Below are 26,518 nucleotides of genomic sequence, written 5' to 3' on the forward strand. Positions count from 1 at the left end.
ATGAGTTTTTCATACCCAAAAGAAAGTAGGCGGACGCTTGTAGTCCACTAGGTCGTTGACTGCGTATGAACACCGCGTACTAGGCCTATACCAAAGTTCAAAATGCATTGCGATTTACCTCCTTTCATTTCTTAATCCAATTGAATCGTGACAGAGGTCCCTCAACTCTTCGGAGATTTATAACAAATTATAATTATTATTTTCCCAAGGGCGGTATTTCTCCAGTAACGAGCTTATTGGGCGTAGATCCTGCGAGGAAAAGTTGCATTGTACTATTTCGTGACTTACGAAATCGCCATCAAGTTGAGTGTTGACTATTTTTAGATATGGAAATACCTACATGGTGCTGCAAGGTGCTGTCTATTGCACAATAAGGTTCAAACTCGTATGTTACTTACTTGCCTGGTTATAAGTGAAATCGAGGGAAATATTTTCTCCTATATGGTGTGGGTTGGTTGATTTTGTTGTAAAAGTTATAGAATGAAATCGAACTAAAACCAAGGATGGGTCATCTACTTCAGGTAGTTAGTGTGTGGGGTCACAATGATAAAATTCTATCGCTTCCATTTCTCATATAGTTCATTAATTACTTAGTTGCCTACTTAATTCCGGTCAATGAATTAGAATTAGCCAACTCATCAGCAGCAGTAGGTAGATACCCAATTATTCATAGGGGAGAAAATTCAAGTAAGTAAATCGAATCCAAAAAATTGCAACATTTTTGAAAACTGTGGAAAAATTTAAACTTTCTCAACTTGGAATGTGTTGCGTGCCGATTATGGTCTTTTTCTACTTACTCCCTCCCTCACACATACTGGAATGTTGATTTTTTGGCTTTTATCGATTAATTTAGGTAAATCGGTTACCATCCGCATCCACGCGGAAATATCACGCTTTAGATTTAAGTTTCTAATCGTCGATAATGAGGTACGATTAATTTCTATCGAAAAAATAAGATTTGATCATTAATAAAAGATGCAAGTAAGTAAAGAGAAAATAAGCCTACATTTGTGTTCGGCCGTTTGTTTTTTTTAGAAAATGGCTTACGAACTTTTATCATCGTCGTGATTTTAAAAAAACATCAAAAACGAATTTCCACATTGTCGAACATAAACTAGTAAATCCGGAAATGTGCCGAGGTTAATGAGTTAATTATATCGATTGCATATAAAGTAACTCTAGTACCCCAGAGCGACATTTCTCAAATGCCATTCAGGCTACACACGTTACAATACCTAATCGTAACAACTGGTTTTAATTTAGGTGTAAAATGATTGTATTTCAATCAGATATACCATATCATTCTAAATTAACATCGTGCTTCAAGTTTTTATTCGTGACGAAAACTGCATCACAAGGAGAAAAGAGATAAATTTAAAAAGCTAGAGTAATTTATTAATGTCACGGGTTAGATTTCATCGGAAGGGCGAAATATATTAGATATGCGAGGTGATAGAAAGCTGCGTTTAAATGCATTTTTTCGATGTTTTATGCGAAAGTATAAATTTTTAACTAGATTTACCAAATTTTTTAGAAACAATTGCGGTCTGTTTTGTTTTTAAAAAATAAGTAATTTTAACTGAAATGGAGTCGTTGATAAATATAAAGGAAATGTTAGTTGAGGGCGATAAAGTACGAGTAGAAAAAGTCATCAACTTATAAAAAATGTTATTATTTTACAAGTTTAGAGGTTCAAAAGTGCATAAAATTTAGTTTGAAAAAATTCCAAAATTTTCTGTAGAAATTGTCTATTGCCAGCTTATTGCCACTATAGGTAAAGGAAGCTTTAAAAAAATACATTTCTTTTTGCTTATATTAAAAGTGATCTTCAACAGTGTCAGTAGTTTGAACAGCATTTTAAAGAAGGTTTCCAGAATTGGAACTGACCAATTGCACATTTCAAGATTTTAGGACATTGTTTGAAAAAAATTAAAGCCCGAAAAAATACATACCTACTCTTTTTCACACATATGTCAAAAGTGGTCCTGAATTGGAATAGACCCTCAGAAGAAGATTCCTAAAGTTTTTTCTTGTACCATACTTAATAGCACATTTTGAGATGTTGGGAAAGTTTTCTCACTCAAGTCCAAAGGGGTTTTCAAAGCTAAAAACAAAATTTCTTTTAGGATCAGAGAATTTCAAAGTGGCATCTCAGGCAAAAACCAGTTTGGAAGTGGAAGGCGCCACGATGACTGACGTGTTGAGTAGTGCTGAAAAGCGTGAGGCTTCGCGATCGGTGATTGGAGAAAAACTGGAAGCTGAAGAGTGCTCCCCCTGGGGGCAGGTGTCTGGAACAAGGGTCATACCACCAGGACAGAATGAGAACAGCCACACGTTAGAAGATATCAACTCAAGACTTCTAGTGGCCCCAGTCCATTCTGGGGAAGTACTTCACCAATATCGAATACCAAGATGTGGTGTGTAGGATAGTTGATAGGGCCATGGACCACCTAGTTGTATCCAACAATCTGGGATACCCCTACAGCCTGATCTTTATAAACCACATACACACCAACTCGATAAAATATCTTGTGCTCAGAGCCATAAAGGAGAGATTCTACCACCCAGTGGGGCCAGCTTCTGTCTCCTCCCTGCTTCCACACAGGGAGTACCTAAGCATCAGTGAACTGCACACCGGCAAACTGACCAGTTTTTCATTTATATGATAAAACCAGTGGTGCAAATCGAAGTAAGTCAACTGTAAATCACGATACAAAAGTAGAAGACCAAAAAAAATCGATTACAAAAAATTTAACCTGTATTTTTAACAAAAATTGTCCATTTTGGCAATCAAATAGAAACAAAAAGTATGTACCTATATTACAGTAAGTCCCTCGGTGGCGTAGTAGGTAGAGCTGCGGACCTCCGTTCACGAGGTACCCGGTTCAAACCCAGCTACAGAGGCAAGCTTGAGCGTGTAATTAAAAAAATCTTTCGTGCAATTATCAACATTACACACCAAGTACCGTGGGACTACCAGTTTAGCCGAGCTAACAGATAATGCACGCCATCTGTTAGCAGAATCAAAAAGCTGAAACTGGTTCGAGCGTCTATAGAGGTCAACACTGAGGAGCTCAGGGTCTCTAAACTACCCGGCTAGCTCCAAGGTGCTTGTGTAGATGTCACTAGAAAGCAATGGGAAACTACTAGTGGAAGCTCGAAACAACGCGATTCCCTAGAATAATCACAGTGGCAATAGGCATACGCCTCACCCTGATAGGGTACCACAAAAATGCGATTTCCAATGTCCTGTAAAGGATAAGGAACCACTACGACGACGATATTACAGTACTATCTAAGTATTGAAAAAAAAAACAATTTTCACAGCTCTACTTCAACGAACACAAAGTATTACAGTACATAGGTACAAAAAATTTAACCCATATTTTTAACACCGAATTCACAGGTTCACTGGATAAATTGTGACTTATCGCATTTTGGAAAAACGATTGCGATCTGCAACTTACTGAAAAGCTGGATTGCGAGTAAATAAATAGGTATTTTGGGTAGGTTGAGCAATAAATAGGTGAGATACAACCTACAGAACACAATTGGTGTGATTTATCGGCATGACAGAAAAAGGCTTTTTAACGACGAAAAAAGGACATTTTAACGACAGAAAAAGGCATTGCATGGGAAAAGAATTATTTCATGACGAAAAAATTTTTTGAACGACAGTAAATGAATGTCAACGACGATATAAGGTATTGCCTGACAGAATAATTTAATGCACATCCATATACGTAATACATTTAACGACAAATTGTGTACGGCAAAGAATAATAAAATAGTGAACGATATCGACATAAAAAATACAAATTGCACATCCAAAAATGGATAAAAAGCACGAAAATTAAAAAAAAACATAGTTTATCTAGTACGTATCATGGTACAAGTAGTGCTTTATGGACTTTTGAGGATCTGCCTCTCTTCCGCTTCTGTCCCAAAGGAATTGACTTCCCTTCAGCAGGAACTTCAATGAGCTTGAGACGAATGTGCATATGTAGGGGCAGAAACAAATTGACGTACAAACTCTTTTCTTTGCTCGACTTATGCGGATCACCAGGCAGCAAACCCAAATAAAAAATTGGAACATCTCCCAACGAATTAAAGTCTGAGCTGAACTGAGCAAGAGGCAGGAGACAGTTCTCCTTCCTCCACAGTGATTTTGAAGTTAAAAAATTGTTTAATATGAAGAAATTGAGAAAAATTTCAGTATCTAATTGAAGAAAGAGAAAATAATGTTTTTATTTGAGGTTTATTACTCAAAATATATAATTTTTTTGACCTTGCTCTGCAATTAGTTCAGCCATATGAAATCAAGAAACTCAAAAATGAACTTTTTGCATAATCATAAAATGAGTTATTTCTCTAAAAAAAATTTTTTGGCGGGAAGTAATTTATTTTGCCGGGCATTTTGTTTTTTTTGGCGGGGAATAATTTATTTTTCCGGGCAATTCTTTTTTTGGCGGGGAGTAATTTATTTGGATGTGGATTACATTTCTTTCATCGTTTGTATGAAATCAAATTGTCGTTCGTATCACTCAAGTTGTCGTGCTGGACTGTTGTTGAAAATTGTTGTTAGAATGCCTTATTTTGTCATTTAAATGTCCTGTCGTTCGAATCACTTTTTCTGTTGTGCCAATATATATTCCCCGAACACAATGGCGTGAAAAAGTCAATTTTCAAAAAAATTGACTTCTCCTCTTTTGGATAACCGCCCTTCACTTGAACATATCAAAAAAAAAACGCGAGGCGCAGATCCAGATGAACAACTGGGAACGTATATTAGTCAGATCAAATGGAGTATTTCCAATAGAAGAACTAGAAGACAACCTAATGCTGCAATTCCCAGAGTATGCCTTGGCGCATTGTGTTAGGTGGGACTTCAAGATGATGAGTAAGGGCATTGCGTTCTTATTTAGGCGAGCTTTTGGCAATGTTGACACTCTAAAGTCAAGGGGTGCCAAAGTGGAAGATGTGGTGGAGATATACAGCAACAAAGGGAACTACGTTCTATATGCAGTAACCAAAGAAATAGGCAAGGACAAACTGACAATAGAAGACTTAGTACAAACATTCGAACAATGAAAAGCTCTGGCAAAATGTGTAGACCTAAACATAATTAAAATTGCAGTACTGAGATTAGGGTGTGGTTTGGACCAACTTGATTGGAAATTAGTCAAGAGAGCGCTCCTAGAGTGCTTCAAGGGCCTTACAGTGATTCTAAGAGTTTGCAACCCCCCACTGAACATGTTAGCATGACTACCTGAAAAAGAAGTCAAAAACCAATATTGTCATCTGTAAATATAATTATGCCTGAAGCCAAATTCAAGACATGAAATACTCAGGACTAAACTTACCTGGATCTTGAGATAATCCTAAAATTTACTATAATATTTATCTATACTTGTAATAATACTAAACTTATAATATAGAAAACAATCTTCTCTTGTGGGCAGTTGGTGAGACAAGCCCTAAGCAAGTGCACCAACTGCCCCACAAAAGTGCAAATAAACCTTGTGGCAATAACTAGGGGACCCGACTTGTTGGGATCACCCCTAGGTGAAATCACTCCCCCTTCAAACTTCACCCTGAAATAGGTTGGGGTCTCAGTCGTGATCAGAACAGGTACGTGTGGAAACAAAACCTGGGAAGTGACAACTGGGCCTTAGGCAACTACCTAGGGGTTTGGATCGCGGTGGACAATCCGTCTCACCTCTCCCTACCAGCTTAGACTTGGGGTGAAGCTATAATTATATTTAGAGACATATGTTAATTCTAGTAACCCTTAGTCTAAGATTGTTTCTTTCTTTATTAATAAAATACCCCCACCGCCTGGTGCGGATTGGGGAAAATTATACAAAAAAAAACCTGATCAAACACTAAAATTACTTACCTGTTTAGAAACCTTCATCCAATTTGCTCATTACCTATCAGATACCTAATCTACTCTAGTAAATTTTTCGATAATTTTTGATCGTCTGCGAATTATTATTTAATCAATAAACTCGATCAATTTAATCGCGTTGTTTCGGTTTCATTTATTGTCCATCGCCTTTTAAAAATGAAGTCAGCAACTTGAATTACACGAATGTAAAAAGGTTCATTGAACTCACTCGGGATTCTGCTGTAACATGCATTGACCAAATGTGATATTAATTTCTTCTGATTCATGCGGCAATACAAAAATAATCCCCCTCCTTCGCATAGCATGATGAATATTAAATATACATACGTCCCTAAATATCGATCTTCAGCACAATATTTTGATATCTACAATATGTTTTCTATTCATTATTATACAAATAGGTAAGTAGGTAAGGTACATAATGAAAACACGTGACACGAAGAAACCCAGGTATAAAAAAATTGAAAATTAAAACCATCCCTCGTATTAAATTCGATTTAAAAATTTTCGCCTCAATTATCTCTATCACGCGATGCTAAAACCGTACACGACGAAAGTAAATTAAACAGGCGAAAAATTATTTCAAATTCAAAGAACAGCTAGCGAGTAAATTGGCACGTAAAAAACCCTTCATCTACTCGTACCTACGTTTTCGAACCACTGCATTCGAGTCAACTTCGCTCCGCATTATGAAATGCACTTTTTGAAAATTTTACTGCTTGTTATCTTTTTCTTTTGCATTTTTTTACGTTTCTAAAAAAAAAAAAGTGCGCTAATTAACTGTCGTTTCTCGTACTTTTCATATTTCTTTCTTGTCTCTCCTTTTATGTGTAGGTAGGTATACATATACAAAGTGTATACGAGTACGAGTATCTCGACGAGTAATACACAACACAACTCAACTCGCGAATAACACGAAACAAAAATGTTGAAAAGAACTCGCAAAGCGACATTTCCTTATAATTACTTCTCGGTTTTCGATTCGTGTAGTAGTTTATAATATGGCAATGTGAAAGCTATACGGCTGCTTGAGGCGAGTGTAAAATGGAAACCAAAGATGAGACTTTCCAAGTATACGGATATTATTGTGAAAAAAAATCCCAAAAGTAAATTCAATCCAGATTCATAGTTGCAACTTGTGCAGTTATCTCTGCCCCGTCGCGTCGCTCGTCGTCGTCGTCGTCGTCGTCGTTGTTGCAATTTCTAATGAAAATATGAGGGAAAATTCCACTCCAAGTCTTTAATACGCCTCCTCGTTTTATAACCGCCAGCAGCGTTCCGTTTCCACTTTTTTTGTTGCATTTCTTTGGTTCGATGAAAACGTTATCGCCGATGAATAGGTACATTTTACGAGTACTTTGCACGTCGTCGTCGGTCGTCGATCTATACACTACTTGCCTTACTTACTCGTAAATAAGTTGTTTGCAGCGTAATTTGGTATAGTTGAAGCAATTTGCCCTGAATAAAGTTAGGTATATCTATACGTATAGAGTTGGATTTTCTCGATTTTCATTTCGATTTCCTTTTAATTAATTCTTCGTTGAGTTCTTCATAATTGTTTCGAATTCATTCGTTAAAAACAATCGTCATTTTTGCTTTAGCTTATACAACGTTTAAAAAAAAATATTTCAATTTTTCAATATCTTCGAACTTTTTGGCCTTAAATTAGGTATGTACATGAAACTCAGATTTTTATACATAGTGCATGCAGACTGAGATGTACTTTCGCCCCGATTTTCAAAATTTGGATCCAGCGAAGTTCAAAAATGTCATTATTTTCAAGATTTGAAATGTCTTTTCCTTCAAAAATACGCCAAAAATGTAGGTTTTTAGACATAAGAATATGACTTACGTTTATTCCAACGTAAGTTTTAGATTCTCTTTTTAGTGTTCTCTATTCTTTTCTCTCATGTTTTCGACTATATTTTCCAACTTTTCGACATTATTTTCAGTTTCTAATTTGATTAGGTATAATTTTAACTGAGAGTTTTTCATTTGATTTTTCAAATTTTAAATGTCTTTTGCTTTTATTCGCCGAATTTTTGATTGCATTTTTAGAGGTTTCAAATTTCTGTGTAGGCCACTTAATTGATGTCGGTTTCATTTTGAGGATTTTCAATTTGGATTTCTGTTTTGAATTTTCAACTTTTAACTTTCAAATTTAATTCTAAATATTTCCATTTTCAATTTTGGATTTACAAATGATTTTGATTTTATTCAAGTTCAAGTACCTTACAGTTTTTTATTCCATTCTCAGGTTTTGATTAGCCTACATTTTCGATTGGTTTCATTTTTAAAATTTTCAATTCAATTTTCTGGAAAAACTAGTGTACTGATTAGTCTCTTCCTTGTTTTTATGGAGATTTTCCAGTCTGTGGTGACTTTTCTCAACTGAGACATCGCTGCTTTCCCAAGAGCTATTATTCTTCTAATTTCTTTGGCTGATCCTCCATCAGCATCCACAAGTGAACCCAAGTAAATAAATGAGTTCACTTTTTCGAATTCATTCAAGGCTTCAAATTCTGTAAGTGTCCAGCTCTATCAACTACCATGACCTTAGTTTTCCCTACATTTACGAGGAGTCCCATGTCCTCACTGACCATCCTGACCCGCTTGATCAGTTCTGCCAGTTCTTCTTCACTTGCAGCTATTAAGGTGGTATCATCAGCGTAATGGAGATTGGAGATTCTTCTTCCTCCTATCTTGATGCCGCCTTCCCAGTTCTCCAAGGCTTTTCGCATGATGTACTCGCCATAGATGTTGAACAGCAGAGGAGAAAGTATGCAGCCCTGCCTTACTCCTCGTTCTGACTGAAACGGGGTTGACTCTTCTCCGCCTACTCTCACCATCATGGCATTCTTGTCATACAGCGATTTGATCAGCTCAATTAGGTGCTGTGGAACTCTCATCTCATGTAGTATCTCATATAGCTTTGTCCAATTGACACCTTTGACTATATAATACTGGACTGCTAGCACCTTGTTAAATAACATGTGAATTTGATAATGCCATGAGGCGAACATAGATGGCGTTTATATGGCGTTATAAGGCTGTGTTCGCACCCTCCCTTACCGCACTTCAGTGGAATCACCCGAGTGAGTGTAAGCAACTAGGACAAATTCCACTGAAGTGTGATGAGAGCGGGTGCGAACAGAGCCTTATAGAACGGACATGTTGGGCCCATCACTTTTACATTGGGCTAGCAGTCCAGTATTACATAGTCAAAGATTGACATAGTCAAAGGCCTTTGCATAATCAACAAAGCATAGTACCACTGGGATGTTGAATTCACAGAACTTTTCCATTATTTGTCTGATGTTCAAGATCTATTCTCTTGTACCTCTTCCAGGCATAAAAACTGCCTGTTCAAGTGGGATCTGCCTATGCAAGTATGCCTTGATTCTGTTGTTGATTATTCAGAGCATCTCTTTACTGGCACGTGGAATCAGGGTTATTGTGGAATTTTTTGTATCACCTTTCTTGTGTAGCGGAATTAACACTGAGTGCACTGCTACATAAATGGCAACTGGCAACCAGCAACTAGCAACTTTGCGACAGTGGAACGAAAATGATAAGAAGTTGCTCGGTTATTGGCTGGAATTGGCAACCAAATCAAAATTTTTTTATTTGGTTGCCAAGTATTTTTTGATTTGGTTGCCAAGTTGCCAGTTCAGGGTGTCTAACAAAATTTCTCAGAAGAAATGCAGTACTTTTACAGTACCTTTTGCATTACCTCATTTTTTTTATCCAGCTCACCCCCTCCCCCCCCATGAAAAAAAATATTTTTGAACCGGTTGGAATTAGTCGATAAAACACTCTAATAAAATTTTTACAAGTATTAATTTAACAAGTGTTGCAATCTTTTGAGGTACAAAATGGACATTTTTTTTTTAATTTTCACCAATTAATTCATTTTGAGGTTTTTAAAAAATTTTAAATCAATGATTCTGAGAAAAAATACAGTACTTTTCAGGCAAAATGCAGTACAGTAGACTTCCGCTTATCTGGACAGCTGTATTATCCGGACGAAAAGAAATTCTCCTTATTATCTGGACTTTTTGATTATCCGGACAAAATCCGTATTATCCGGACAAGTATACATGAATTACATACAAGTACATAGAGGAGAAGGTACAATTATGGACCCTGGTACAAATATGGACCCCCCATGGTTTAGTGTACAACCACTAGCTCTACGGTCATGCTGGGTACTAAAAATTATACTAGTAGTGTAGTATTGATGATTCATGTACTTATTTCGGATCCATGAAAACTTGGGTGTCTCTCATCAGCAACTGTTTTTTTTGCGCATTTTTTCTTGCCAATGGAAAATTTTACAAGTTTTTCATTCAGTAATTCATCAACTTCAAATAAAGTTTGGAAAAAAAATTATTAGCGAAGTAAGTAGCTTACAATGTGTACTTTCAAAATATACTTTCATATTTGTCTGTACTTCAACTGATTTTCATAATTTTTTTCGTTTTTCATAAAATGAGCCGTTTTTTTGCATGGGTATAAATATGGACCCCTAAATTTTTTTACCTAATTCTGATTCAATATTTTTTAGAATATCGAGAAAAGTGTTATTAACAAAGAAGACAAGTCCAAAGTGTCAAAATGGAACCATGATTTTTTATTTTTCATAAACTTGGCTAATTTTTTGCATGGGTGTAAATATGGACCCCTAATTTTTTTTTCATCTAATTTTGATTCAATGGTTTTTAGAATACCGAGAAAAGTGTTATTAATAAAGAAGACAAGTCCAAAGCATCGAAAAACAACTTTAAATAAATTTTTGTTCAATTTTCTGAACTTTTTATTCATTTTTTGAGGGTGGTCCATATTTGTACCAGAGTCCATATTTGTACCATTTTAAGTCACTTTTCTAAATTTCAAATTTCTCTGTGAGTTTTCAACAAAAAAAATAAATTTTTTTACACAATATACTAGAGTCTTTGGGCTTTTGAATGGTATATTCGAAAAAACATTTTGATAATTTTTTCTACCCTTTAAAGCCAAAAAGCTAGAGGGGGTCCATATTTGTACCTTCTCCTCTACTCAAAAAATTTGTTTATCTTTGTTTTTGGTTTGTTTTTCTCTATTTTGTGAAGAAATAAAATTCATTTTTTGCACTTTTCATTAAAAATTACAAAAATACCATTATCATAAAAAAAAAGTCATTTTTGGCCAAAAATTCAACCAAAATCATATTAATCCGTATTATCCGGATTTTTGCTTATCCAGACATCCAAATTCCCCAGTTAGTCCGGATAAGCGGAAGTCTACTGTACATTGCAGTACCGAGGATTTCAATGCAGTACTTTTACAGTACTTGCAGTACCTGCAGTACCTGTTAGACACCCTGCAGTTGCTGGTTGCTAGTTGCCACTTATGTAGCAGTCAACTGATTTGCACCAATCTTCTGGCCATTCTCTTTTACGCCATATGTTGTTGCATATCTTCCAGATCACCTTCTCTGCTTTCTTACCTATGGACTGTAGTATCTCAGTCTCAATACCATCACATCCAGGCACTTTGCGTTTTCTCAACACCTTGATGGCATCTCTCACTTCTTCAAGTAAGATTTCTGGCTGTTCTACACTGTCTACTTCAATTCCTGGTACTTCATTGTTGTTTGGGGTCGGTGGTTCACTCCGATATAGCTTGCTATGAGCACAATCTTTAGTTCTGTAGAATCTTATTTGAGTACCATGAGACTGTACCATCCTCTGCTGTGATTTCACGTGATTGAGGTTTAAAATCTCTGGTGATATGTTTTATCTTCTTAAATAGTATGCTTGATTCTTTTGGTCAGCATATTCTTGAATTTTCTCACAACATCTGTTCAGGCAGGCTTCCCTGTCTTTCCTGCAATTTCTCTGAACGCATCTATTCAAGGCTCCAGTTTTGCTTTTCTGCGTTCTTCTATGAGCTTCAATGTTTCTTCCAACATCCATGGTTGACGTTTTTTCCATTCTTTTTTCCTATTCTTGATCACCAAATCGCGTTTCTTTTGGATTTCTGCCTTCATGTTTTCCCATAAGGTATTTGGGTCCTCTTCATCCGATCTATCACCAGTTCATACTCGCGAGATTTAAAAAATTTCAGTACCCCACTCTCCTAACCTTTTTGGAGTGCACATATGTAGTTGACGTTTAAAAGAGTTCAGAAAATTGGGGTAATCAGACTGGAAAACCAGGAAAAGTCGGAAAAAGTGATTCCTTAGTTCGATGTCCAAACATACGTTCTACATCTTCTCCCCTCCCCACCCCTCACTATTCTGTTCAACCTTTAAAAAAAAAAACGGACAACCATCATCTCGCAGTCTACATGTCCCGTTCACTCTCCTCACACCTGACCGGCGAATCATCTTCCTATTTTCAAGATAATGCCAATAAAATAATAAATCACGGTGAAAAAAAATTATAAATATTCCAAGATACACGTAGGTAAATTGCATTCGTGTTATAAAATCGTTAACATCAGATTCTGGCTGGTTAAAAAATTAACGCTGCGTTTTTTCCTAATCTTACGTTAGCCAAATTCTCGTTTTTTAAACAGGTACCTACTATTGATTTTTAATCCATAATTAAGCCATCGTTTATCACCATCAGCAGTTATATGAGTTTGCAACAAAAAAAAAAGTGAAAAAAAATACCCGGTAAAAATTTACATTGTAGTAACAAATTCGCGTGCAATTATCATATTAATGAGTAATCGAATGCGACGCTCCAACTTGTACCTCTCTACCTGGCGTGTCTGTGCGACGAAATGTAGGTACAGGTACACTTCGTCGCCATCTCAGCATCCCAGTCTGAGTTTGGCTCGCATTAATGCTCGTACATTAAGATAACTCGTATTAAAAATTCATACGCTATCGTCCAATTGAAATACATTAATAATAAATTTAGTTAGTACGCGAAAACTCTCAACTCTCTATACAGTTTCTGTGCGTTTCAACAGCACCATCATCATCATCAGCAGCAGCAGCACACGCCACGCCACGAATAAAAGAAATACCACCCTTCCTGGTTTAAATTGCTCTGGTACGTTCGTTCTATTCTTCAAAAGTTCAAAAAACAAAAACAACAAAAAAAGCAGCACACAAAACAACTATGTAGAAAGACGCGAAGCATTCGAGGAGTTTTCTATTTACAGAAAAACGGTTTCAATTTTCAACTGCTTCTTCTTACTCTTAGTATATATACTGTGTATATCTGGTACAGAACGAGCAAGTAGTAGTAGTAGTAACTTAAATATACTTGCTATATTCGCTATTCGCTCGAAGAAGTATAAACATTCATGCAGACGTTAAACGTTAAAACTTGGTACTTTTTATATTTTCTTTGTTTCGAATTACTTTTGTTGTGCGGCGAGAAGAAAATCGCGCTGAGAGGGACGAGGGGCAAGAATAATGGGAAAAAATGAGATCGCCGCTCGTCGAAATACTACGTGAAACCTTCAAAATGAGTTGAAAAGAAAAACATGTAAGTAATTAAAAATACAGCTCGCGAGCAAAAAAAAAATGTAGAAAAGAAAATTAATTCGACTCGACGTAACTATAAAACTCCAACAAGAAAATTATTACCAGCGATGAAAAATTATCGTCGTATATATTTGAGGAGGAAATATACAATCGTCGTACATCGTCGAAGCGTTAGCGTTTGAAAACCGTGGTCACGGTTGTCTTTCTTCGTATCATTTTTTCATTCGAGATAAACAGGCGACATTTTTCCCTAAAAACTAACTCCGAAAAAAAGGGTTTTTTTTCATCGCCGTTGCCCTTGTTTCTTTGGCTTCGTTTAATCCGGATTTGTACGGAGTAAAATATCGCCTAAATGGCTTCTTCTGTTATCGTGAGATAGAGAGAAAAAAAAACAATTCGAATTGTTTATATGGGCTGTATGCGGTTAAAATAACCATAAATCACATTAATCAATGGCCCTGGTTTGGAAACGAAGAGTCGACGACTCCAGACAAAATATATGATATTTTAATCGGTTTCTTTTTGCTTTTTAAATACACCAGGCCGTACCGGCTAAGAAAAATGAAACGCTTTCAGCGCCCAAATGACGCGATATGTTAATACGACGACGTTGAGTAAGGCATTCATTTGGTTTTCCATTTGCACTTTTGTGTTTTCGTCAAAATTTCTACAGGGTGTTTAAAAAATACAACGTAAAAAATTCATACATTTCGACGAAAATGTTTTCATAGCTCAAAATTGGGCCATGATCACGATTTCTTTGGATTTTTGAAAAAGTTGTCGTGCGACTGATCAAAATAGGTTAAAATTTAGACAGAAAAACATAAATTTCGGTGAAAACTTTTTTTTAGAGCACTTTGGAAGAATGTTAAGCCCGAAATTGGGACGTGATTTCTTGGTTTTTTGTGAAAGTGTCATGCGATTGGTCCATGGTCTTTGATTTTCTGAAAAAGAGTCAGGCGGCTGATCAAATGGGGCTAAAATTTCGTCAGAAAACCAAAAACTTCCACACACACTTTTTCAGAGAACTTTTAAAAAAATTCAACGCTCAAAATGTGGTCATAATTTTCTGTTTCGTGTAAGTATTGTTTTTTATTACTTTTTTCAAAGGTGTAATGCGATCGATCAAATTTGGGGAGGGGGAATTTTTGAAAAAAAAGTCATGCGACTGATCAAAATGGGTTAAAATTTTGACAAAAAAACAAAAATTTCTATAAAAACTTTTTTAGAGCACTTTTGAAGAATTTTGAGCTCAAAATTCCTGGACCACGGTCGTGATTTTTTCGGATTTTTGAAAAAATGTCTTGTATAATTGATCAAAATGATTTTTTTTGATTTTTGAAAATGTATCGTGTGACTGATCAAAACAGGTTACAATTTCAGTAGAAAATCAAATTACTACAGAAACTGTTTTAAAAGCAATTTTCAAGCGTTTTGAGCACAAGATCGAGTCAAGATTTTTTTGAGTTTTGAGACAATGGTTATCCAAACGATCATAACATTCATAACAGATCAAAATTTCGGGAGAAAATCAGAAAATCCTACCTATATAAAAACAACTTTTTTAAAAACATTTTTGAAGAATTTTTAGCTTAAAATTTGGTTATGAATTTTTTTTTTGGATTCTATGGTAAAAGTGCCTTGCGACCTATAGAGATAGGTTAACATTTCACGAGAAATCCAAATATTTAAAAGAAAATTATATTTGAGTTTTTTTTAAAAAGGTTTTTCAGACGGTAAAATTTGAGCAAAAAATCAGATATCTCTTATCAGAACAACTTTTTTATTTCGAGCACTGAAGAATTCTAAGCCTAAAAATAAGTCAGGATTTTCACGATTTTCAAAAAGGATGACTAACGATCTATCAAAATGATTGAAATTTTGGAAGAAAATAAAAAATTTCGACGAAAATTATGTTTGAGCGTTTTGGAAAAATTTTGAGCCCAAAATTGGGTCAGATTTTCGGAATTTATGAATATATTTGGGGAGCCCGCTCAAGGATCTATTGCACCCCCCCCCCTCCGTCGATCCTCCGAGACAACTTTTTTCTTAAAGGGGGATTCCTAAAAGGAACATTTCTAGCCCTTGTGCTCAAAAAAAGTGGCCCTACTCACAAAATGGCGGCCAATTTGATTGACAGGTCAGCCGAAATCACAGATTTTGCGTTCCAACATAGGACTTGCACGAAATTATTTAAACCGTACAAAGGTAGATCAAAAGATCAGGCAAAAATTTATCACCTGTCAAAATTTCAAGTGCTAAAGTGCATTTTTCGATTTTTGGTGAATTTTTGAAAATCAAATTTAGGCCAAAAATGAAGGGAAAAATTAAAATTTTACCAAATTGACCGAAAGCTGAAATTGGGGATATACCCTATTTTCGACACGCCAAATCGACTGGAAAAGGTTTCGAGCAGTTCTGGAGCCGCTAGCAGATTTTTGAAACTCGAAATTTCCCAAAATTTCATTAAATTGAAAGCCGAAATTCATTCTGCAAACTAATTTCAATATGCTACTAAGTCGGCTGCAGGTGGATTTCAAGTCGTTTTGGAGCCTCATCCAGCGACTTTTTGAAAATTACTGGAGCCTCCAGTAGATTTTTGAAACTTGAAATTTCCCAAAATTTTATCCCTAATAAGGTGTCACGCAATCTATCAGAATTAACTGAAATTTCAGCAGAAACTCAAAATTTTCGACGAAAATGAAATTTTAACGTTTCTGAAGAATTTTGTGGCCAAAATAGGGTCATAATTTACGGAGTTTTTGGAAAATGTGTCATGCAATCTATCAAAATAAGTTGAAATTCCTACAGAAAATCAAAAAATTTCAACGAAAAAGATGTTCGAACGTTTTTGAAAAATTTTAAGCCCAAATTTGGGTCAAATTTTCGGAATTTGAGAAAAATGTTTCATGCAATTCACCAAAATTAATTGAAATTTCAGCATAAAAACGAAATTTCAACAAAAATAACATTTGAGCGTTTTTGAAGAATTTTGCGCCCAAAATAGGGTCATAATACGGAATTTTTAAAAAATGTGTCATGCAATCTATCAAAACAGGTTGAAATTTTGGCAAAAAAATCAAAAATTACGACGAAAACGACTTTTAAGCGTTTTGAAAGAATCTCAAGCCAAAAATTTAGGTCATGTTGTTGTCAGGAAAATTTCGTGTTCGGAGGGTTTGATTCATATGAAAACGACACCAACATTGTGAAAATAGCTCAATTCTTGATATAGTAAAAATTGAGGTGGGGGCAGGGGCACTGCAGGGGTGTGGTTGAGGGTAGCATTAAATTGGACGTCATATTCGTGTTCGGGGTGTTTGATTCATATGAGAACGACACCAATATTATTATATAGCTCAATTTTTAATATAACAGTAAAAATTGAGGGGGGGCAGAGGCACTGCAGGGGTGTGGTTGAGGGTAGCATTAAATTGGACGTCATAATCGTGTTGAGGGGGTTCGATTCATATGGAAACGACACCTCATTTACCAAAAACAATAATTTACACCAGAATTCATTTTTACCCCCTCTGTTAGTTTTTTCAATTTTTGACCACGACCCACCAAAAAATTTTTTTTGAAAAAAATATATGTTTTGTAGGGATCGAAAACACATTTAAAAATGCTATTCCCATTTTTGTGCAGAATCATGATCATTGCTAAAACGGGCAAATAAAGCTAAAAAACGTCATTTTGGGGGGTAAATATGGTGGGAGGGGGGTGAAAATTTTTGTGGGGATACCTCTTATGAATGTTTACAACATATCAAAAAATCGAGAAAATCGGTTCCCATGGGGCTGAGAAAAAAATTTCTATTGTAATTTCATAAAAGGGGGGGTTTCTCAAAAACGGGGGGGTCTGGAGGTCTGAAACTTTCGTGACAGAAGGTGCTCAAGGGTACCCACCTTCCATGCAAATATCAACCCTGAAGCTCTCGGGCGCAAATTCGCCATACTTATCCACCTATAATAATTATAGCCTTTTCCAATAATTGAAAAATGAATTTCAACGCCTGAAATTTTTGCTGGTACGGAATCTATATTTTGTGATCCTCTTTCGATTTCCCTTCGTTTGAAAATTTTTGATTTTTTGAACATTTTTCCTATAAAATAAATATTTTGGAGAAATGATAAAATTCTGGGGAAATCGAAAATCACTCTGGAGGCTTCAGAATGACTGGAAATGGCGAAAATTCATTCGGAGGAATTGAAGTCAGTTTCAGGACAAATCACCACGGTTTTTAAAGAATTGATTTTTTTCCCCAGCAGAATCACCGAAAATGGACAATATTTATCTGAAATTTTGGTTATGACTATGCTCTTTTTAAAAATCTCGGTCTTCATCCGATTGGATACGGACACCTCGAGAGGCTTCCTCGAAAGCTCCATAAATTCTGCCAAACAGGACGAAAATTTCGAAACAATTTGCATCGACCCTTTCTCAAATCGTACCTTTATGAAAAAGCTCAACAGTTCCGAATGATTGCTTTAATTTAGCCCCATTATTATGACAGCCAAAGATGCCAAACGGTTCCATCTAATCTAATTAATATCTACTTAATAAATTGAAGTGGTGTTTTCTTTGTAACGCAATCACTACAAAACGGCTGGATGGAAAATTTTGAAAAAATACTCAAAATGTTCAGCGTGATGCGTAGATGGTTGTACTGGAATTTTTTTCGCGATTAGAGGCCTTAAAAAGCTGTAATTAAGCTTAAAAGTTTTGATGACGTCACGAATATCTTTGAGCTTTCATTTCGCTGTCGAATATTTCTGATTTGCTAAGCATTTTACAAAATTATCAAAGCTTCAATTTTTAACATAGGTACTTACTTAGGGAATAGGAGATCGAAGGTGAATCTATTCCTGAAGAAACTCGAAAAGTATGAGTGAGCTCATCGACCAATCATATCTCTTCAACTTCAATTTTTTTTTACTTAGTCAATTTGGAATTTTTACTCCTTGCATAAAAATCAGTTTAAAAACGGGAAATGTGATAAGTATACCTATCCAAAATGGTTAGATTTTTTTTTGATTGTCAACTTAAAATTTTTACACCTTGCATAAAACCAATTTCAATACAAGAAACTTGATAAAAATTGCCAAGTTGCCTTTATGTAGGTAAAATGCTAATCTTGCCCTAATCTCATGAATAGATGCACCACTATGCATGGCAGAAAAGATGCAAGATTGAATTTGAACATTCTAATTTTGATAATTGAAAGAACAATGTTTTTGCTATAGGAAGAATTTGATTTTTTTGGCTTGAAAATAGAAATTTCAGTTCTAAAAAACGAAAGCAAAAAGACCCAAACAAAGTGAGGGTAAATGGTCTCAGAATTGTAAAAAAAAAGTCTATGTGAGATCTCAGAATTGTAAAAAAAATTTCTATGTGAGAAATTTATTTATCTATTTTTCTGAATTTGAATAAATAATAGATTTGGGAAAAATTCGAGTTTTTGGCTTGAAAATTCAAAAATTTGAGTGATATTTTGAATTTGAATAAATAATAGATTTGGGAAAAATTCGAGTTTCTGGCTTGAAAATTTAAAAATTTGAGTGATTTTTTGTAGAAATTTCAGTTTTAAAAACCATAAGCTAAAAGACCCAATCAGGGCAAAAGCTCTCAAAATTTTGTATTTCGAGAAGTAAAAAAACATTTTTTTTCTGGTAAATAAATCCCTTTATTAAGACTAAAAATTCACAAAACTTAACGATTTCGTCGAGTCTGGCAAAACATTTTCAAGATTTAACAAATTTGGGGAGAGAGGTCTGATCAAAGTTTATCCCCTATAGTTTCGTGTATGTCGACCTTGAAGGATCAAAAATTAACTATAAGCTTCAAAACGAGTTGGAAGCACTTGCACTAGATTTCATAAGGTATTGAAATTAGTTTGCATATTGAATTTTACATAGCTTTCTAAATCCATTTGATGAAATTTTGTGAGAATTTCAAATTTCAAAAATCTGCTGAAGGATCTGAACATTTTTTAAAAATCGATGGAGGCTACAAAATGACTTGCACCTACCGATTGGAAAGATGGGTGAACTTATAAGAAAAAGTTAATTGCGATGCTGCGATTTAACTATGTACAACGATTCACTTTTGTTCTGAATACGATTCAAAGTTAATTCGCGATTCATTTCTGCGATTCGAATCGCACAATTTTTAATTTTGACTATAGACTGAAGTTGGAAGGTAGATATGGTTCAATGGACTTTGGATTTTCAAAAATGCCATCCAAATTTGGGATTCGTCCAGGAGAAATGGACCTTACGATGAAATCACAAATTTTAAAATGTAGCCAAAAAATGACAAAAATGTCAAACAATATCAATTTTTTATAATTTCTCAGTAACTATAATATGATATTTTGCGAGATTTTCTTCCATTATTATACAATGTACTACATATCTTCATAAGAATTTGCAGGTTACTTCAATACGTACATTATGAAATTCTATTCCCTGCCCGAAGGGCAGGTAATTTTGCTTGTTCCTAATAAGACTTACTTTTTCTCTCGTTTTCTATTCATCTTTCTTCAGCAGACACCTATCCATTTGATGACGTACAATTTCACGCCAAACAATCCACCTCAGCACCTGATGCCATTCGGTATTCTGCAAAAAGAACAGCAAAAAAAAATGAAACCCCGAATCAATTACGTTCAGTTGCCAGTTCAAACAGAGTTAATACAGTCATACACATATTTCAAGCCAATTTGTTCCACGCAAATGTGATAAATTCGCAGCTACAGGTTCACGTTTCACACACACAGAGTCAGAGAGAGCTCGATTATCATGTAACGTTAGTATATAGTTGATCCATAACCGACATTAGCATTTAAAACGTTTCGAAGGATTACTTAATATACCTACCGTTTTATTAGAAAAAAATTTACGGCTACAAATTCGCTCAGCAAGTACCATGTACCAGCATATACTACCCACACGTCTTATGGCCAACCCCTCCCCCACTGCGGGCAACATTTCGCGTACAATGCAAACAAACAAACATTAAATTTGAACGATACAAATTTATGTCCAGCATTTAGTATGGTAATCTTGTTGTAAAGCGTGAATTTGAAAGATAAAATACATATGTTACCGAAACGAAACCGGTTTACGAGAATGATGAATGGGATTCTCTTCTTGCAATTCCGTGTGCCATTTTTACACACCCCCCTCACCTAAGACAATTTTTCAAAAGTACACACAGCACGATACACTGCCCCATCAAATTTTGGGCTCCATGATCCATCAGGGTTGGTAGAATAGGTACCTACCTACTTGCAAAGAAAAGACGTTGGCGTAAGTGCACGATACTGCATACGTAAGATAATCGAATCGAAAGTTGAAGAGTTGAGTTTTTTTTTTTTTTTTTTTTTTACTGCAGTCACATTCGTCATAGAAAATTAATTCCTTTCACCCCGCAGGCAACCCGAGACATCGTAAATTTTTGCTTCTGCTCGCAATTTGGTTCGAGCTGAAAATTAAAACTTATCGACTCCCCGATCTATTTTTTTCTTCTACGATATACATTTCGATTCTCGAAATTATAATTTATTACAAACCCTCGAGGAGGATGCACGATGCAGGTACCCATAGTTAGAAAATATTAACCCTTTTGTGAATTTCATTTTCGATTTCGCCGTTATTCTCGTTCATCTAGTAAACTGGTTTTTATTGCAATCATCCCGTAATAAAAGTAGCCATAATCGAATTATATCTACCTACCTCGCGCGGCATAATTAATGGTTAAAAATCATGCGAAATGTATCGAAACCTGATTGCGATTTTAGCTCGCGTATTAATATAAACGTCCGCGAACAGCTTCGTTTAATTTTTGATTTTTATTAAGCGGTCAAATCCACATACATATCTAACAACTGTACCAACGTTAATATCTTTTCATCGAGTTCTCATCGTATATTTAACCATACTATAAAATAATTATTAAAACATCTACAGCGTAGTTTGCGCTGCTCGTACGAGTACCTATATACCTAGAAAAGTGTACGATAATTGCATAAATGCATAAAAAAAATAAACTGAATTCAATTAAGTCTTCCATAAAACCGACGCGACCAGGCAGCGAATGCAGCCAAATATGAATTTCATTTTCTCGATTCAAATCGCGGAGGTCACGTTAAGGTAAATTTATCATTGTGTACGAATCATTTGGCAACTTTTCACCATAAAGTATAAATTTTGTGCTACGAGGATGACGAACGAACGAACTGACTATGAGAAAAGTGTCGTTGTGAGCTACAGGGCAGTAATTTTTTGTGCATTTTTCGACGACTAAAATGACTGACGAGAAATACTTGAGAAATTTTCCATCGATTATTTGTTTGGAATCAATCGTAGGTACCTGTCGTACTTGCATAAAGTCGTCAAATTTAATATGTAATTACATTTTACAAGGTGATTCATCACATTCCAACGATATTTTATTCCGATATAATAGCACGATGCAGGATATCGAGTCGAGTGTAAAATATGTAAGCATCTATAATAATAATCGAGAATGCACGTCATACTATGTATGTATACTATACACCTTTTTCAAAGAATATTATGATGCAAATATTAGCGGTTTTTTCATTCGAATATCTCAGCTTGAGCCCATTAATGGTGTTTTTGATCCATACTTTAAGGATTCAAAAATGACTAGTTTTATTATGAACTGCACTGGTAGAATTTTCGAATCCATTTTGAAAAGGCAATAGTACAATAAGTGGAATAAAACTGTCTTTGACTCGAATTTTTTTCTCGTTCAATACTACTAAATGATGATTTTGAAGCGCATAAACGGTTTTCCATCCCCACAGGAGGTGGTACCCCCCCCCCCCAAAAAACGATTTTCAGGGATTTTACTTAAGCTGTTATGAAAGTAAAGATCCTTGAGGGTAACGATCCTTACAGTTTTTTCACCCCAAAATCCACTTTGAAAATTTCAAGTGAAAAAGAGTCTAAAATCTGGAGAAAAACCAAAAAAAAAAATAGTTTTACATTTTCTATGTAGTGTAAGTACCTAAACTTTTTACTGCTGGTAATTTTTTCAGAATTCTTAAGAAGTGGCTGCCGCTTCGTGGCCATAAAACCATTTGGAAACACGATTTTTTTCACCCATAAAGGTCAATTTTGGTCGACAATTGTTTTTCTTCGCAATACAAACTGAGAATTGGTAATGAGAACGGCCCTAGAGAATTGGGAAAAAGGAGTCATGGTTGGAGGGAAGAAAATATTGAACTTATGGTATGCGGATGACTCACCACCTTGCTTGCGGAGACAACAGATGAGCTGAGGGAAGTGCTCCAAAAGATTGAAAAAGTCAGCAATCAGGCAGGTCTGAAAGTCAACAAAGGAAACACAAAAATAATGATAATAGATAGGGAGCGCAAGAACAGACCTGAAATGTTGGAGATAAATGGCATAGAGGTAGTACAGGACTTTGCGTACCTTGGTTCGTTGATAACGAATCAGGGAGGCTCAGCTGGAGAAATTAGAAGGTCAGCCATAGCAAAGGCAGTAGTAGGAAAGCTCAATCGGATCTGGAAAAACCACTACATCACAAAGGTCACAAAACTCAGAATTATTGTAAAAACACTAGTCTTCTCCATCTTCTTGTATGCATTAGAATGCTGGACTATACGCAAGGCAGATCAAGACAAAACCGACGCGTTTGAAATGTACTGCTACAGACGCATGCTAAGGATATTGTGGGTCCAGAAAAGAACAAACGCGTCAATACTCATGACAATTGGGAGTAAAGGAGAGACATTAGCACAGTCATCACAGACGGATGTTACACTATTTCAAACATATAGTGTGACAGGACTACCTGGAAAAGCTAACAGTCCAAAGCCACATAGAAGGCAAGAGGGGAAGATGAAGATTATCCACCCGATACACGGACTTGATCAAGAAAGCTGCCTTAATGTCACTGGGAGAATGCACGATAAGGGCCAAGGTTGCCAGAATTTCATAGCTGCAATGTCCGGATGCGGGCTAGCGAGAAAGAAGAAGACAGTATCAAAGACATGTTTTAAATTTAAACGCTTTTCCACCCAATTTCCCCTCACCAAAATTCCCTTTCTTGTACTAAGATATTGAAATTAACGACCAACTTACATCGACCTTGCAGCTTATTCAGTTCGCTTTTTGTTCACTTCTTAATAGACCAACTGTGCAATGGTAATGAAATGGCACCAACATCTCACCACTACTAACACAAAGGTTTACACGAAGTGTAATGTACTGGGTTTGGGAATGGAAATAGTCATGCGCCCGTTACCCTAGGTTACCCGCTCGGAGAGAGGGGAAGATAATCAACACAAACCAGATGACGCGCCTCCTCTCGCCTCTTCTTCTTAAGTCACACATGCGCACTGCCATTCCCAAACCCAGTACCTTACACTTCTGTAAAACTTTGTGTTAGTAGTGGTGGGATGTTGGTGCCATTTCGTTACGTTAGAATCCATATACACAGTTGGTCTATTAGAGGAGGCAACAAGATTATTTACAAGGTCGATGCCAACTTAATAAGTCTGTAGAAATCCAAACAGCTTCGAACCCCCTTAACCCGATGCCCAACCATGCTTGAATATTAAATTTGAGCAATTTTTGCTAAAATAAGAAAAATGTCACTTAGGTAAAACATGCAGAAAGTTTTTTTTTCTCTATAAATTTATGCCCTCTGCCACTTAGGTGCCCTACATAGTTTGGGCCTGCTTTTGAGATGACTGTGTTAGGTGACACATCCAGCAACTGTCATCCTGAAGTTTCATCAAATGCAGAAAATTCGACCACATTTTTGTAAAAATTATAGCAAAAGGAGCAAAAACTAGTAAAATATCGAGAAAAATTGAAAAATTCTCAAAAAAAATTAAGAGCAAATGCTGCCAAACTAGCAAAAAAAATGGAGAAAACTTGTTGGAATAAAGCAGGTAGATCAATTCCTGGTTATCTTTAGTAGGTACCAGAGCTGAAAATGGTTACGCTACCCGCTAACCAGTATCTGGTTACACTACCCACTAATCAGTATCTGGTTAAAATATCAGTTAACCAGCTAGTAGCTGTACTGAGTTGATTTGGGTACTAGATAGCAGAGTCCTGCACAGGGTAGTTAAAAGTTATCTGCGTTAGTTGTTGGATAAGTGCGGTAAGCTATCAAATATAACTCACCCAAAAGCAGTTATAAATTACAACTATGTTAGCCATTGTGATTATACCGCCGAACAATTATTCTAACCTAACTTGTAGTTAAAATAACTACACTACCTGTGATAATACCACGTTCTTATCAGAAAAATAGCGTTTGCTTCATTCTTATCTGTTTAATGAGTCACCAAAATGTATTGATGAGACACTTAGAGAACCAAAGCTAACTTACCGCTGCATCAGCAGGTAGTTGTAGTTAGTTATTCGTTGGTTGCGCGCGCCAACAAAACTAACTGCAGTTAATAACGTGTAGTTAGATTAGCCAATAGCTCCGGTGGTTATCCGGCTATTTTAACTACACTGTGCAGGACTCTGCTAGATAGTAGATAGCATTACATAGAGAGCACAACCCGATTGTTTTCGCACTTAGTCTGTGCAAGCACCCTAAAACTTGATAATGGGTAAGTGGGAGGAGTTACATTTTTGGCACCTGTCCTACGAGGGTTGTTCAATAAGTAAGTTTTCCAACATTGAAAAAATTATCAAAACAGTTTGGGAAAAAAATATGATAAACTTGAAGAAATTTCCAGTTTTTCTATGCAATCACCATCGCATTCCAAGCATTTGCTGTACCAGTACAGGTAGGGTTCTGCCGCCAACTTTTTGAAGTAGTTGCATGACACTCTTAAGTTGCGTTGCGTTTTTGAATCATTCTCCTCCAAATTTGACCTCCAGGTAGCAAAAAAAGTGGACATCTGATAGGGTGAGATCTGGAGAATGTGTAGGACGTGAAAAAACTTCCCAATTTCATTTTCTGAGGAGGTCTTGAGTCGCACAAGAAGTATCAGGAGCTGTTTTGACACCCACCTGGCATAAATCTTACACATTTCAAGCTGATTGTGGATAATAGTGAAAAGCCAACCAAACAAAATGTTTTTCATTCAATATCCCTTGGATATCATGCACAGTGATGTGGAAATCCGCGTTGAGGAGGGCGCAAACAGCTGTAAACAAGTTGTCATTGATGGAGTCAGATAGGCAGCCAGAGTGCTTCAAATTGTGTCCTTTTCTCCCCTCCTCACCCATCGGTGACCAATCTGGATGCTCATGACATCTTCACCGCACACTTAATTTACATTTCAGTGAATTTCCACCGCATTGTCACCAAGAGTGCACTATAAACGGACCAAACTTAGCACTTCACACTTGGCGGTGAGTGTTGCAGTGGTAGGTCGATGGTTTTTGTACCACAGCTTTGTTGACACTAATTACTAGAGACTAAGGATTCTTTTCGGCATCGTGCACTGTCAAGTGCTTTCAGCTACGCTCGTTTGACTTTAATGATTCAAGTTCCCTGTTCCATGTTGAGCTTGAGATTTTTAATTTTAATTTAATTATAAATTTATAGGGTAAAGTCGCCAGTAGTTGAACAGATTTTTGATACTTTTTGATAAAAAACAATTTATAGCTCAAGTTGATATTTTTTTGAAAACATTGGTAAGTACATCTAAAAGAACACAGTTTTCCTTACATTTTGATTTGTGTTTCACATTCGTAAGTGGATTTTTGAGATTTTTATGATCATTTCAAAAAGTGTCCAAAAAACCCCAGTAATTGACACGACATTCCAATAATTGACACCCCAGTAGTTGACAAAGTATTTTACAATTTTCATCCAAAAATTTTCAACATTTTGAGGTTGTTATTATACCATTTGAAAGCTAATGGGATACACTTTCTTTCTAACTGCTTTTGATTGAATCAGAATCACATTTTCAAGAATGTGAAAAATTCCAATAATTTACGCCATATAAATAGATGTAATTTCTAATTCACTTTACAGAACTTATAGCTTCTTGAATATTCATCTCGTACTTTAATCAAACTATTTTGAATAAATCGGTAAAATAATGGTGAAAAAACATTAGAAAATACATCTTTTTATATGGTGTC

The 26,518-nt window shown here is 35.8% G+C and overlaps 1 long non-coding RNA gene across 1 annotated transcript in view; it reads right to left on the reverse strand.

Annotated features, from left to right (window-relative positions):
• Positions 1-26,518, reverse strand: part of LOC135841273 (uncharacterized) — a 282,388-nt gene that overhangs the window by 16,258 nt on the left and 239,612 nt on the right. The window contains exon 7 of the long non-coding RNA XR_010557871.1: positions 19,913-20,020. This is a non-coding gene — a long non-coding RNA (uncharacterized LOC135841273). The remainder of the gene's footprint in view (positions 1-19,912; positions 20,021-26,518) is intronic.

The sequence above is a fragment of the Planococcus citri genome, chromosome 3, assembly GCF_950023065.1.
Source record: "Planococcus citri chromosome 3, ihPlaCitr1.1, whole genome shotgun sequence".
NCBI lineage: Eukaryota > Metazoa > Arthropoda > Insecta > Hemiptera > Pseudococcidae > Planococcus > Planococcus citri.